The sequence below is a fragment of the Mastigoproctus giganteus genome, chromosome 14 (genome assembly GCF_048544385.1).
Source record: "Mastigoproctus giganteus isolate SK-2022 chromosome 14, ASM4854438v1, whole genome shotgun sequence".
In the NCBI taxonomy this organism is placed as follows: domain Eukaryota; kingdom Metazoa; phylum Arthropoda; class Arachnida; order Uropygi; family Thelyphonidae; genus Mastigoproctus; species Mastigoproctus giganteus.
In genome coordinates, this window is record NC_143588.1 from 105,012,986 (window position 1) to 105,028,154 (window position 15,169).

Consider the following 15,169-nt stretch of genomic DNA (forward strand, 5'->3'; position numbering starts at 1 on the left):
CTAGATACGGGAAAAGCATACCACAGGAACTTCGTGAGGTATTTGAAACAATAATTAATTGTGAATATTTCATACTAATAATCGGTAAATTGATATACAGTATTGTCCATCGCAATTACAAAGCTGTAGAAAATTCTCCACGCACCCTTCGCAATGTTCCAGCCTGTTTCTTAGGTCCAAAATTGGTGGCGCCACTTTCTATGCGTTTTAACGTGTAACCGGAATTAACATTATCGTCTATGGGAGTTGACACTGTATATTACTACTCTGTGTAACAATGGACACAGTTGGTTTCACGCGATTGGAAAGTGGGAAATGATTTCGAAAAAAAAGAAGCACGATAACCATCTTTTCATTATTTTATCTTCATGCCAATGAAATAGTTCATTTTCAGTTTAGTAATAACAGACATTTATTTTAGTTTTCGATTAACTTTACAACCTGGTGTCCATCGGGTTGAGTTTTGATGAGGCACGGCGTCACTGCAGTGATCGACAAGTTTTGCATCTCGCACTGCTCGTGTTCAGTTTAGCTGTCACGTAACAGCTAAATTGAAGGAATTTTTTTTTTTTAATCGGCCGAAAATACCCGTCTCTACGGATGCGAAGATCTCAGGACAACTGACGCCGCGCCGAAGCGAGCCACAGTTGTCACCTGATCAAATTCCCATGCATCTTTGCGACAAGGAACGATGGCGTAGTAGTAATAGTCACAGAGTAGCAACATATCTTATTACTTATCTTAGTTACCATAGTTACATATCTTACTACTCTGTGGTAGTGGTGAAGCTGGGAACCGGTACATCTACGGATGCCGATGCTAAGATCGCAGGGGAACTTCGGCCGCGCCAACGCTAGCTGCAGGTGTCACCAAGAGTATAATATAATGTAAGTACAAGTACTGTACAACATTCCACTTCTAACTGTAAAACTATTAAATGATCTTATCGTATTATTGTGAACATTGGAAAGAAAAGTAACATTTATTTTAGAGTGCACCCTCCAAAATGATGGTGAGGAGAGAGGGGGGAAAGCAGTGATTGACGGGTTGTGACTCTGCCCACTCACTGCGTTTCCCTTCTTCTTGACTGCATATGTCAGAGCTGAAAATATACAAAAAGGAACGGCAAAAGGGCAATTTAAATTTTTTTTTTAAAAAATCAATTAACAAAAATGCACTTCAGGGCGGAAACACACTATTATCACTTCACGAGACTTCACTTGTATACATGTCTAACTTCAAATGTGGGGGAGCTATATTTACCAATTAGTTTATTGCTCGGAGATGCAGTGTTGTGATTGGCTGTATTCACAAGATAACACGTCGGCTTCAAGGCCGAAAGACATTGTCAGGAGCTCAGATTTTTCTGTTTGAACAGAAATTTCGTTAGGCGTGACAAGAGGAAAATGAAGGAAATGCTAATATAATCCGAAAACATAACATCAAGGACGTTGCTCCTGTGCCTATTCCGACGCACCCTTCACTTCGACCAGCTACTCTGCATACTCACCACAAATGTCCAGTCACAGGGATGCTCAAAAATGGCCAAAGGAGGAAAATAGACCAACAGAATTACAAATTGAGAGGACAAACAAGTCGATCATTTCAATTTGCACAACTCATAACAATTTCTTAGAAGTTCAATTTTTAGGTTTGAGAAGTAGTTTTTTGTTGTTATTAAATTTCATTAAAAATTTTTGTTTCGTATTTTGACAGAATAAGTCCTTATTCAAAATTAAACTTGCAATATTTTAACTTTCCTTAAACATATAATTTTTCCTTAGCGCTGATTGAATTTCGAAATTGCGTATTTTGCCCTTGAATGTCATCCTTAATTGGATTATATAGGAAATTAAATTTTTCTTTATTCATCCATAAGTACATCCTAAAATGATTTTCATCTTCAAGTCCTGCAGTAAATGACGGAATTTGCCTTTTTCTGTTCTCTTCCAGTTGATGTCGTGTATCAATTGCGTACTCTCTTTTGTTTTCTCGGCTATAAGAGAAGCACATGCATTTTCTAAATCTTCTTCAAAATCTGAAGAGGAAGATGAACTGTAGCAATTCATTTCGCTTCAGCTTTCCTCAAAGAGAATGACACATATACAACGTTACAGGTTGCCAGACGTACCCCTTTTGGAAGTACATTTATAATAAAATTTTCAAGATACCCCTCTTTTAACATTTGAAAAAAGCAGAAATCATAAAACACCCTTTTGAGATGATTATTTAGGAAGAAAGAATTAACTGACAATAAAGTTGTTGAAATGCAGACTCAAAAACAACATTCTAACCTATTTACAAAGGGGGTTACAGAATAATTATATTATGCTTACTTTGTAACTTTTACATTCTACTTGACTTCTTTTTTATTTCGTTGTAATGGTTTAAGGCTCAGGCAACAAACTTTTTTTATTTAAAACTCCCAATATCAATATCAATTTGCTGTATGAAGAATACAGCAAAAATAGTCTCAATATTTCTATGTTCCGTAGAAATATTGAGACAAAAGACTTCAAAAATACCACAGATGTTTGGATAAAAATTTTAAATGCATACGAAGTACGTAATACAGAAAAAAATATAAATTTTTTTTTTTTACTTTGCCTGACTCAAATGCAATGAGTGAGGGAGTATTTAGCTCAATGTTTAACGCGTGGAAATAGGATAGAAATAAGAATGTTGGAAGAGAACTGTTGCAGAAAACCACTTGATGACTGAGTTAGTCAGTCTCAGGTATGGTTAACAAGGTTCCCGCTCTCCCCAGAAACTCTGGTCTTTCATCCAACAAAAACAGACAATCAGAGAACACGTGCAATTTAGGGACAAATTACAGACAAGCAGATGAGGTGGTTCTGAAATAGTCTTAATTTGCATTTTTGGTTAGTCTTTATGATCTTCTACCCTTTCTGATTGGTTGTTACGAGTATTATTTATTTTAATTTCATATATAAACTATTTTCAGTTCAGAGAACATACCTATTTTTTTAAAAAAAATGACCACAACTAACATAGAATCATTTCCATTCTGTGTTTGTTTAATCTAAATATCTTATTGCAGTAATTAAAAAAACTGGGGTTATGCTTATGAATAAGGAATCAGTATAGGTGCTATAATATGATACCCCATTTTTATATAATATGATACTATAATATGATACCCCAACTGAACAATTTTATTGTTCAGTTGGGGTATCATGTTTATTTTTGAAATTCCATCTCATTGAAATTCCATTCTGGAATTTCAAAAATAAATATATTAAGTAAATTAAGTGGAGCATCTCATTGAAATTCCATTCTGGAATTTCAATAAGATGCTCCACTTAATGAACAAGGCAGAGATTTATACTACATGTGGGATATACCAGACTTGCAATAGATTTTATTAATGTAAAAAAAATAATAAGAATGAAACACTGCAGATAACTCCACATTTGAAAATCTTGTTTGGTGTTGTGAAGATTGTGGCATTGCATAATTTGAACAATTTGAAAAATTTTCTAATTTATGTCAATGTGAGGCAGATTATTACCAGATAAATAACAATTTATATTTATTGCTTTTCTCATACATATCAGTATCATCTTGAAGAACTAAACTTTAAATTGCAATATATGATATGTATGGCACAGTTCATTCATCAATTGTGTAGTCATATTGAAATGTTATATACTTTATTTTCCAAAATAAAAAGATACATCATACCATATGGCATGCCTGGATTTTGGAAATTTTTTTATTGCATCTTATCTGAAACACAAATTCATAAGTCCTTCCTGAACAAAACGTTCAGCATAATAAACTTATAGAATCCCAAAAACTTGCTTGTTTGTTTGTTTGTTTGTTATTTGGTTTTTAGGAGCATTAGCAACTAAGGCCATATTGCTCCGGAATATGCGGTGGTCATTCCCTGACCTTTCCGCATCCTCCGTATTTGGTGGTGACGGGCTCGAACCCCGGTCTAATCAAGAAGCGTGTGCTACGCACTGCTGCTCCTTCCCACCTGGCTACGGAGGCGCCCCCAAAAACTTGCTATCACTCTAGTCATTACTGATGTTATGATATTAACTTTTCACTTTCTTCAAAAGGGTGTCCCTTTCTTCCATTAAGGACATTGTTGATCACACATTTGTTGAAATACTTTAGGAAAATAGAGATTCATTGATCATTTTGCTTGGAAATAAATGGGGAGATTTAGCGACACGACCATAAGTCCTAGACTTTACAGTGGCAGTATAGACAGTTTTCTGAAGGGGGGGAGGTACACATTGCAGATCATATACTTCCAGACCATAAGATGCACAAGAATTTTAGACATTTTTTGGAAAAAAAAAATAATAATCTTATAGCCTGTAAAATATATTAACACATGGTGCCCACACAATAAAATGTAGAACCCACTGATAGCCATTATGCTGGCAATTTTCTGCAGTAAAATAGTTAAAATGAACACAGGGAAAACAGCAGCTTACAATTTCATATTTTTCATCCAGCAGATTTGAGAAATCTTTCTCTCTCTCTCTCTCTCACACACACACACACAACTAGAAGATTCCCAATTCTGAAGCCCTCAGTTGTTCACATATTACTAATTCAAAAAAGAAGATTATATTCTGTTTCATATTTAAGAACAGTTGTGTATCCCTGCCAGTGATTAAGATAAGTCTTACCTTAAAATGACTTAAAATAAAAGTTCCCATGTAATTCTTGATAAGCAAAATTGAGTGCTCATCCGTTTTTCAAAAATTAAAGGTATTTATTAAAGAAAACAATTTTAAGAAATTTGTGAGAAATTGATCAGTGACAGTTTTCAAAAGTACTTAAATTTTTGACTAATTTAAAAAATAATGGAATTCTGTTAATTGCATAGCTAGGGCATGAACTTAATAAAACCTGTTTGCTTCATTAACACAGAAATTGATAGTGCAGAGAAGGAAATTTGCTGAAATTATGTTTTTTTTTTTTTTTTTCCAGAAGCAAGGAGATGATAAGAAGAGAAAAAATATTGCCTCGAGAATCTGTGTGTGTTTTAAGTATTAACAACAAAAGTAAGCTTTTTATTCAGAATGTTTAATGAACAGTCTCAGTATGAATCATCAAAATATAGTACTGCAGATTAAATTAGCCAGGAAAGTATTTTTATGCTCTGTGCATACTCAACATATGCAACAAACTGAACTAATTCTAAACTATTAAGTGCCATATTCATACTTATATATTTAAAAGGGTAATAAAATGTATAGAATAACCAGGAAGGAAATTTGATAATAGTGGCAAGTATGAATGGGTAAGAGGCCAAAACAGTATTGGCATATACATATAACAGAATTATTCATACCCTTGAGAAACAACTTTCTTGTGAAACATGTGGCAAGGCATTTTCAGAAGCAATATATCTAAAACGACATCTGTTAGTTCATGCTAAAGATAAACGATTTTCTTGTGAAATATGTGGCAAAGCATTTTCACACTCAAGTCATTTTAAAGAACACCTATTAGTACACACTCAGGAGAAACCATTTTCTTGTGAAATATGTGGCAAAGCCTTTTCTTTGTTTCGTAGGTTAAAAACCCACCAATTTGCTCATGGGGAGAAATCATTTTGTTGCGAAATATGTGGCAAGACATTTTCTCACTCTGGTAATCTAAAAACCCACCTGTCATTGCATACTCAGGAGAAAAGATTTTCTTGTAAAACATGTGGCAAGGCATTTTCACATTCAAGTCATCTGAAAGAACACCTGTTAGTTCACACTCAGGAGAAACCATTTTCTTGTGAAATATGTGGCAAAGCCTTTTCTTTGTTTCGTAGGTTTAAAACCCACCAGTTAGCTCATGGGGAGAAATCTTTTCGTTGTGAAATATGTTGCAGTGCATTTTCTCAGTCATCCAACCTGAAAAGACACCTTTTACTTCATACACAGGGGAAGCAATTTTCTTGTGAAATGTGTGGAAAGGCCTTTTCTCTGCCTGGAGGACTAAAAACCCACCTGTTAGTTCATACTCAAGAGAAACGATTTTGTTGTGAAATATGTGGCAATGCATTTTCACATTCCAATTCGCTAAAAACTCACATGTTAGTTCATACTAAAGAGAAACCATTTCATTGTGAAAAATGTGGCAAAAGATTTTCGCTCTCATCTACTCTGAAAAAGCACCTTTTAGTTCACACACAGGAGAAACCCTTTTCTTGTGCAACATGTGGCAAGGCCTTTTCTCAGCCTCATATTCTAAAAACTCACCAGTTAGTTCATACTCAGGAGAAATCTCAAGAGATATCTTTTCGTTGTAAAATATGTGGCAAGACATTCTCTCAGTCTGGTAATCTCAAAACCCACCAGTTAGTTCATACTAAGGAGAAATCTTTTTGTTGTGAAACATGTGGCAAGGCATTTTCTTACTCTCGTAGTCTAAAAACCCACCAGTTAGTTCATACTAAGGAGAAATCCTTTTGTTGTGAAACATGTGGCAAGGCATTTTCTCAGTGTGGTAGTCTGAAAACCCACCAGTTAGTTCATACTCAGGAGAAACCTTTTTGTTGTGAAATATGTTGTAGAAAGTTTTCACAAAGATATAAATTGAAAACACACCTCTTAGTTCATAGTAAGGAGAAATCATTTTGTTGTGAAATATGTGGTATGGCGTTTTTGCAATCAAGTAGTCTGAAAACACACCTTTTAGTTCACTCACAGGAGAAATCATTTTCTTGTGAAACTTGTGGCAAAGCCTTTTCTCAGTCTCATAGGTTAAAAATCCACCAGTTAATTCATACTAATGAGAAATCTTTTTGTTGTGAAATATGTGGTAGGGCATTTTTGCGATCATATAGCCTGAAAACCCACCTTTTAATTCACATGCAGGTGAAACCATTTTCTTGTGGAACATGTGGCAAGGCATTTTCTCAGTCTGGTGCTCTAAAATACCACCAGTTAGTTCATACTAAGGAGAAATCTTTTTGTTGTGAAATATGTGGTAAGCAGTTTTTGCGATCAGGCCACCTGAAGAGACACCTTGTAGTTCATACTAAGGAGAAACCATTTCCTTGTGAAATGTGTGGCAAAGCATTTTCTCAATCAGGTTATTTGAAAATGCACCAGACAGTTCATACTAAAGAGAAACCTTTTTCTTGTTAGATATGTAGCAGGACATTTTCACAATCTCTTACACTAAAAACTCACATGTTAGTTCATATGAAAAAACTATTTTCATATAAAATGTGTAACAAGGCATTTTTTCAATCAAGTAACCTGAAAGTTCACCTGTTACTTCATACTAATAATTAACCATCTTTATAAGAAGTATGTATGAAAGCATTGCCCATATCAAGTAGTCTGAAGCACTTTACTTTATACTCAGAGGATTCCTTTTGTATCTGGAAAGGAATTTTTGAAGTCATTATTTGAAAAAACTTTTCTTAGTTAATGTGTGGTGCAATCCTTTGTTGTGTGTCATATATTGCTGCATTTTTATAAGTAATGCATTTTTATAAGTAATTTTTATAAGTATTTTATATTCATACTTATAAAAATGCAGTAGATGAGCTTAGCCATCTACTGCTAGTAAAAAGGTAAAGTGCAGCCATTATCAACCCACTGCAGGATGGAAGCCTCCTCAACAATTCATGCTGTGGGAAATGGACCGTAATCTGCCACGCTGGTCCAGTGCGGGTTGGCAGATCGACCATATTCAGCAGTCAGGGGCTTGAGCCCCAGTCTACTCAAAGAGCGTGTGCTACTGCAGTCCCGCTCATGACCACTTGGCTACGGAGGCTTCTACTGCTAGTATGATGTCTGAAAAACACAGATTATTAATAAAATGTTTCCTTTTTTTTTTTTTTTTTTTTTTTTAATTTCTAAATGAAATGAATTCCTTCCATGTAATTTTTGCCTACCAGTATTCTCCAACTGGTTATATGGTATTTTTTTTTTTTTTTTTTGTTATTTCAATATACCATGAATTATGAGAAATGTATTTTTTGTGGCATTTAACAGAAGCCATATGAGCAAAAGGATATTTCTTTGTTATGGGTAATTTCCATTCTAATGTGGCATCTATGAGATGCTAGTTACCGGTATTTCAGTTGACAACAATGCAGTTGTTCGTTTTGCATCTGCCAGGCACCATATGAGACTCTCAATTTCAATCTGATAGATTAGTGGACATGAGAATTCTAAAAGAAATATGATAAAAAACTTTTTTAGTGGTTTCTCCCATTAATTTTCAGTGAGTATTTTTTAAATGGCTTTGGCAAATCATAATAGATCACCATTTTCAATTTAGTAAAACTAAAGTTTAATTTTTGATAATTATTCTAAAAAGGAGTATCACTTTGATGCCACATGACTGTCTTTATGAAATTGAAGGAATGTGTGACAGAAGGTAAATGCATGTTCGAGTTTGATTGTTATGAACTTCTCTTTCAGTTCACAAATGCATTCATGCCATTAGTTTATTTAAAAAATAAAAATTTAAATTTGGGAGAGCACCTTTATTGTAGTGTGGACAGTCACTTTACTACAGTAGTGTATTTATTCTGCAAATTGACCATTCTTTTCTCATATAATTTTCAGCAAGAAATGGTGTAAAAGGACAGTTTATTGACAGGAAAAGTAGTTCTCATGTTCACTATGGATGAAGAAAATTTTGAGCTACACCACCAGAAAAACTTTCTTCGTGTCTACTGAAGAAAGTTGTTCAATCATATCAGGTGATTTGACGCTAACTTTCAATCAACCCAGGAGGTGGTTTGACTAAATCAGAACAAATAATTGATACCCAATTGTTACATATATGAGATCATCACTGTGGTACATTAAGAGGGCATGGATTCATTATTGTACTTATCCGTAATAGATTAGTAGGGGCATAGATGTAGACGGTTCACTGTGGTTTATCAAGATCGGTGTATAGAGAAATGACATACAAAGGTACACCAATTATAATTTGTGCTAGAGAGTAACAGTATTATCCTAGTTCAAAGTATGTGCATTTGGGTACCCAGTCTATTCAGAATAAATAGGGTTTGTTTTTTTTTTAACATTGCACTGCTCTTTTCTTCTTTGAATTCTTGTTGTCTTTCTATGTGTCATTTGAACCCTTGCAATTGTAATTTGCTAGTTTCAAGAATAATGATGTAATTCTTTATTTTATTCAAGTTTTTTAAGAAATAGCCCTTTGTTTCCCATCCCAGTAAAAGAAATTAAATAAATAGTGTGATTATATTTAGGTAGGGCACTGAATGTGTGTGTGTGTGTCATGAAAAGTCTATTGGGTAATAAAAAGGGCATGCATATTGTAAATTTACTTCAGTTAACACACATTAGTAGATTTGATTAGAATTATCCACCACTGTCATACCACGCATTAATTCTTCTCGAATGCCGATCAGATATGTTCACTTTACTACAGTGGTGTAATGAATCTGTTTAATTGAGAGGAAAAATCTTTGAACGAATTAAAATTTGTGTTATTGTGAATAGTTTGCATATATCCATATCATTGAGGGAAGTTCAGTACATATTCATTAAGATTCTTTATTTTTTCAAAAGCCAACATGATATTCTAGCCAGTAAAGCTGACCTTTGACCAAAGCACGTGTTGCCCTTTCTAACAAAGAGATAGACCAGTGTGAATTGGATGGAAACACCTCAGTACATATTCATTAAGATTCTTTATTTTTTCAAAAGCCAACATGATATTCTAGCCAGTAAAGCTGACCTTTGACCAAAGCACGTGTTGCCCTTTCTAACAAAGAGATAGACCAGTGTGAATTGGATGGAAACACCTTACCCTTATACATGGTAGTGTCTAGTGTGATATTGTCACATGACTTGTTGCAAATCCAGTGGAATGATGTTGCAAAAATTTCCTCACTACAAAACAGTTCTAAGGTTTATCTTTCAGCATGCAGGCCAGATTGTGTCAAGTATCATTTTAGATTCAGAAGGATTGTACTTGTTCTTTTGCTACTACTTGATGCAGCAGATAATGGTTGCTATTAACAGCAACTTTTCATTGATGTGCATACACTATTTTTCAAGAATAAGCCTGGTTATCTGTCATATGAAATGATTCTGTTACATGATAGTCATGGTCTACAAACATTGAATTATCAGCTGTGATGTAGTCTCCAGATGTTATGACTATTTTGTGCCAGTGATGAAGCTTCTGAAAGAGCAAAAATTTTACTCACTTAAGAACTGAAAAGCAGTGTCGTGAATTGGCTATTCAGTCAGCCTGTTGTAATTTTCCAATTTCAGGAATAATGTTGTATTTGTTTAATTTATTTGAGTTATTTTAAGAAATAACCCTTTGTTCCTCTATTCCAATAAACAAAATTAAATAGTGTAATTCTTTATGGGTAAAGTGTGTGTGTGTGTGTGTGTGTGTGTGTGTGTGTGTGTGTGTGTGTGTGTGTGTGTGAGAGAGAGACAGAGAGAGAGAGAGAGACAATAAAACAGTCCATTGGTAATAAAAAGGCATGAAATCAGCAAAGAATGAAATCCTTGCTGATAAAGCTTCTGTTTGACAAAAGCACAACATGTTGCTCCTTATGCCAAACAGAGACCAGTGTGAATTGGATCGAAACACATTTCTTCAGCACATAGCAGCTTTTGGTATGATATTGGTGTATGACTTGCTGCAAAATCAGAGTTCCAGTGTGGAATGACGTTGCAAAAATTTCCTCTCCACAAAACGATTCTAAGGCTTAACTTTCAGCAGGTAATATCGTGTTAAGTAACTTTTGAGATTCAGAAGGATTGTTTCTTGTTCTTTTGTTACTACTTGATGCAGTAGTTAATGTTTACTGTTACAGCAACTAGCTTTTTTATTTATGTGCATGACTATATAAGGGTTTTACATTGCATTTAACATTCTTCAGCCAAAAGATTGGATGATTGGTTTGTAAGGAACTGAGTACTGCAGATCACAATGCATATGACAGTTTTTTGTCATATCATTATGAAAAAAAATGTACACTTGCAGTAAGGAAGGTACTTAGACACTTCACCAGGACTGTGGAGGCATCATAAGAAAGAGAAGTTTGACAGAGGTACTAACCAGAATCAGTTAAAGTTCTCTTTTCAAGAAGTAAAGATGTTTATTAAGCAAAACTAATTTAAGAAATGTGGGAGAACTTTATCAGTGGCACATTTTTTTAAAGTACTTAAATTTACCATTAATTTAAAAAATAATTAATGAAATTCTGTTAATTGCATAGCTAGGGGTTTGAAACCCGACTGTTCATTAACACTGAAAGTTGATAGCATAAAAAGGGAAATTAGCTGAAATTATATTTCATTTTTTTTTCCAGGAGCAAGGAGAAGATGTTATGAAGAGAAAAATTGTTGCCTTGAATGTGCATGTGCATGTGTGTTTTAAATATTGACAAAAGTAAGCACTTAATTCAGTGTGTGTAATTAAACAGTCTCAGTATGAATCATCAGAATATAGTACTACAGAAAAATCAGCCCAGAAAGTATTTTTATGCTCTGTGGATCCTTGACATATCCAAGTAACTGAAATAATTTTAAAATATTCATAATCATCAGTGCCATGTAAATACTTGTATATTTTAAAGAGTAATAAAGTGTATAGGATTACCAGGATGAAAAGTTTATAATCGGGACAAGTATGAATGGACAACAATGCAAAACAACATTGGCATATCCATGTCACAAAACTGTTCATACCAATGAGAAACAGTTTTTCTGTGAAGTATGTGGCAAGGCATTTTCAAAATCATTGTATCTGAAAAGACACCTGTTAGTTCATGCTAAAGATAAACAATTTTGTTGTGAAATATGTGGCAAGTCATTTTCACAATTATTTTCCCTGAAAACGCACCTGTTAGTTCATATGAAAGAGAGACCATTTCATTGTGAAATATGTGGCAAAAGATTTTCAAGGTCAAGTATCTTAAAAACACACCATTTAGTTCATACACATGAAAAACCATTTTTTTGTGACACATGCGGAAAGTCATTTCCTCAATCTGGTAATCTGAAAAGGCACTTATTAGTTCATACTGAAGAGAAACCGTTTAAATGTGAAATATGTGGTAGGGCATTTTCACTATCATATAAATTGAAAGAGCACCTTATAGTTCACACTAAAGATAAACGATTTTCTTGTACAATATGTGGCAAGGCATTTTCTCACTCTGGAAATCTAAAAACCCACCTGTCAGTGCATACTCAGGAGAAAAGATTTTGTTGTGAAATATGTGGCAAAGCATTTTCTCAATCTCAGAATCTAAAAACCCACATGTCAGTGCATACTCACGAGAAAAGATTTTGTTGTGAAATATGTGGCAGGGCATTTTCAAAATCAGGTTGTCTAAAAGAACACCTGTTAATTCATACTGAGGAGAAACCATTTTCTTGTGAAACATGTGGCAAGAAATATTCTCGGTCTGATAAACTAAAAACCCACCTATTAGTTCATACTGAGGGGAGACCATTTCAGTGTGAAATATGCTGCAGTGCATTTTCAGTATCATCTAGCCTGAAAAGACACCTTTTAGTTCATACACAGGAGAAACCATTTTCTTGTGAAACATGTGGCAAGGCCTTTTTTCAGTCTGATAGTCTAAAATCCCACCTATTAGTTCATACTCAGGAGAAACGATTTTGTTGTGAAATATGTGGTAGAGAGTTTTCACAATCATCTAACCTGAAAAGACACCTTTTAGTTCATACTAAGGAGAAACCATTTTGTTGTGAAATGTGTGGCAAGGCATTTTCGCGATCAGGTTATTTGAAAACACACCAGATAATTCATACCAAAGACAAACTATTTTCTTGTTAGATACATATCAGGTCATTTTCAGAATCTAGTATGCTAAAAATGCACATGTTAGTTCATGCTAATGAGAAACCATTTTCTTGTGAAATGTGTGGCAAAGCATTTTCTCAATCAGGTAAATTGAAAACAAATCAGATAGTTCATACTAAGGAGAAACTATTTGCTTGTTAGATATGTAGTGGGACTTTTTCACAATATTTTTCCCCTAAAAATTCACCTGTTAGTTCACGTTAAAAAAACTGTTTTCTTATGAATTGTGTAACAAGACATTTTCTCAATAAAGTAACTTGAAAAATCACCTGATGCTTCATGCTAACAATAAACCATCTTCTTAAGAAGTATGTGAAAAGGCATTGTCCCTGTCAATCTTTCTGAAAATACTTTACGTTGTACTCAGAAGACCTTTTTGTATGTAATGTGGCTAGCAGATAGAGGGGCTGGTATGATATCGGTGCATGGCTTGCTGCCAAATCCGAGTTCCATCTTGGAATGATGTTGCAAAAATTTCCTCCACGAAACAATTCTAAGGCTTATCTTTCAGCAAGCAAGTAAGGTTGTGCCATGTATCTTTTGGGATTCGGAAGGATTGCTTCTTGTTCTTTTGCTGCTACTTGATTCAGTATTTAATGGTCGTTATTACAGCAGCTAGCTTTTTCATTGATGTGCATTCACTATTTTGCAAGAAAAAGGTCTGGTTATCCATCATAGGAAATCATTCTGCTACATAAGAGTCATGATTTACAAATTTTGAATTATTAGCTGTGAAATCATGCACCACTTAATATATAATTGAAGTTTAGTCTCCTGGTGTTATGAGTAGTTTGTGCCAATAAACGAGCTCTTGAAAAGCAGAAATTCAAGATCACGTAAGACCTGAAAAGCATTGTCCTGAATTGGACAGACTGTTTCCTTTCTATGCTGCTAGTGTTGAGTGCTTTGTCTTAGTGATGACAAAAATGCATCAGTGTTAAGGGACAGTACCTTGAAAATAAATTTAGTCATTTCCCATATGTATGAATATTGTATAGAAAAAATAAAAATACAAAATCAAGTTTTAATCACTCTTGTGCCTTTTCCATTTAAAAGTTGTTTCATAGTGTGCAACTCTTTTGTGTCAGTTGATTTTGAAGTTAATAGGTAGGACATTTAATGCTGTTCTATTTACAATTTGATATATGAAGCACTAAAAAAAATGTCAAAACATGTTTGACTAAATATAAAAAATTACTTTCCTTGTTTCAATTAGAAATAGTAATAAACAATACATTCATTTTGTTCATAACTGTTTAATTTTATTCAATGTTATATAAATAACGTAACGAGCCATTTAATCTTCAATGTGTTAAATGCTTTACAACTTTGAATGAATTTCGAAGTCAATCAGCCAATGCTACACTGGTGTGCAAAATTTAAGGACCAGTCAGGTTTCCACCTGTAACTTCTCATAAGAGTGGCCTGGATATGGGAAAAGCATACCAAAGGAACCTCGTGAGGTACAGAAATGATGAAGGAAACACAATGGAAACAAAACGGTATGGAGGGACTTTATTCAAAAATGGCAACATAGCACCGGCTGCCACGATACAGATGCATCACTGCCAAAGATGCTCTCTCTCTTAGGGTAATTCAGAATTTTTTTTTTTTGGCTGGTGCAGCATAAGCCTCGGGCTTCCTTGCACCATATGGCCAATAATAATAATAATAAAAAGGGAAGAGGTGGTCCTCAGTAGGCGATATGGCCACCCCTAATGTCGATACAGGCTTTGCATTGCCTGTCCATACTTAGAACAATGTTGATAAGTTCTTGCGGTAACATCGTCCATTCCTATATTAGCGCCATCTTCAGCTGGTGAACATTTTCCGGTGGGTGTGAACGTGGCATCTTCCCAGAGCATCCCATATGTGTTCAATGGAATTTAGATCGGGGGATCTAAATTCCATTGAACACATATGGGATGCTCTGGAGCGCATGCTGCTGCACTGATGCTCATAACCACTCGGCTATGTCAGGCCAAAAAAATGTTCTTGTTTATACTCCAGCACAACCACCAGGTGAGAGGAGTTTACAATAAATTAATCAATACAAATGTTAATTGTGTTAAATCATAAAACCTAGAAAGTTTCCGTTGTTTTCTATAAATATTGTGCTGTTAGTGCCACGAAAAGCATCATTATGCTTGGCTAAATATTGAACACATAATGTATTTTGTGTGTACTGTTTCATTCGTCAACACAACACTATGGATTCTAGTGTATCACCTGTGCATGATTCTGATGGGGACTTGCCTTTGTCTGTTGCAGATAAGCCTACTAAATCAGCTGGGAAAAAACATCCCATAGTATTAAAATTAACAAGAAGTGA

At 34.5% G+C, this 15,169-nt stretch overlaps 1 long non-coding RNA gene across 1 annotated transcript; it reads left to right on the top strand.

The window, feature by feature from the left end:
- The first annotated feature begins 626 nt into the window (after positions 1-626).
- On the top strand, positions 627-11,981 carry LOC150075485 (uncharacterized). Its single transcript, XR_016547891.1, has 3 exons — positions 627-887; positions 4,975-5,048; positions 11,315-11,981. It is a non-coding gene; the product is annotated as an uncharacterized LOC150075485 (long non-coding RNA).
- Positions 11,982-15,169: the final 3,188 nt, after the last annotated feature.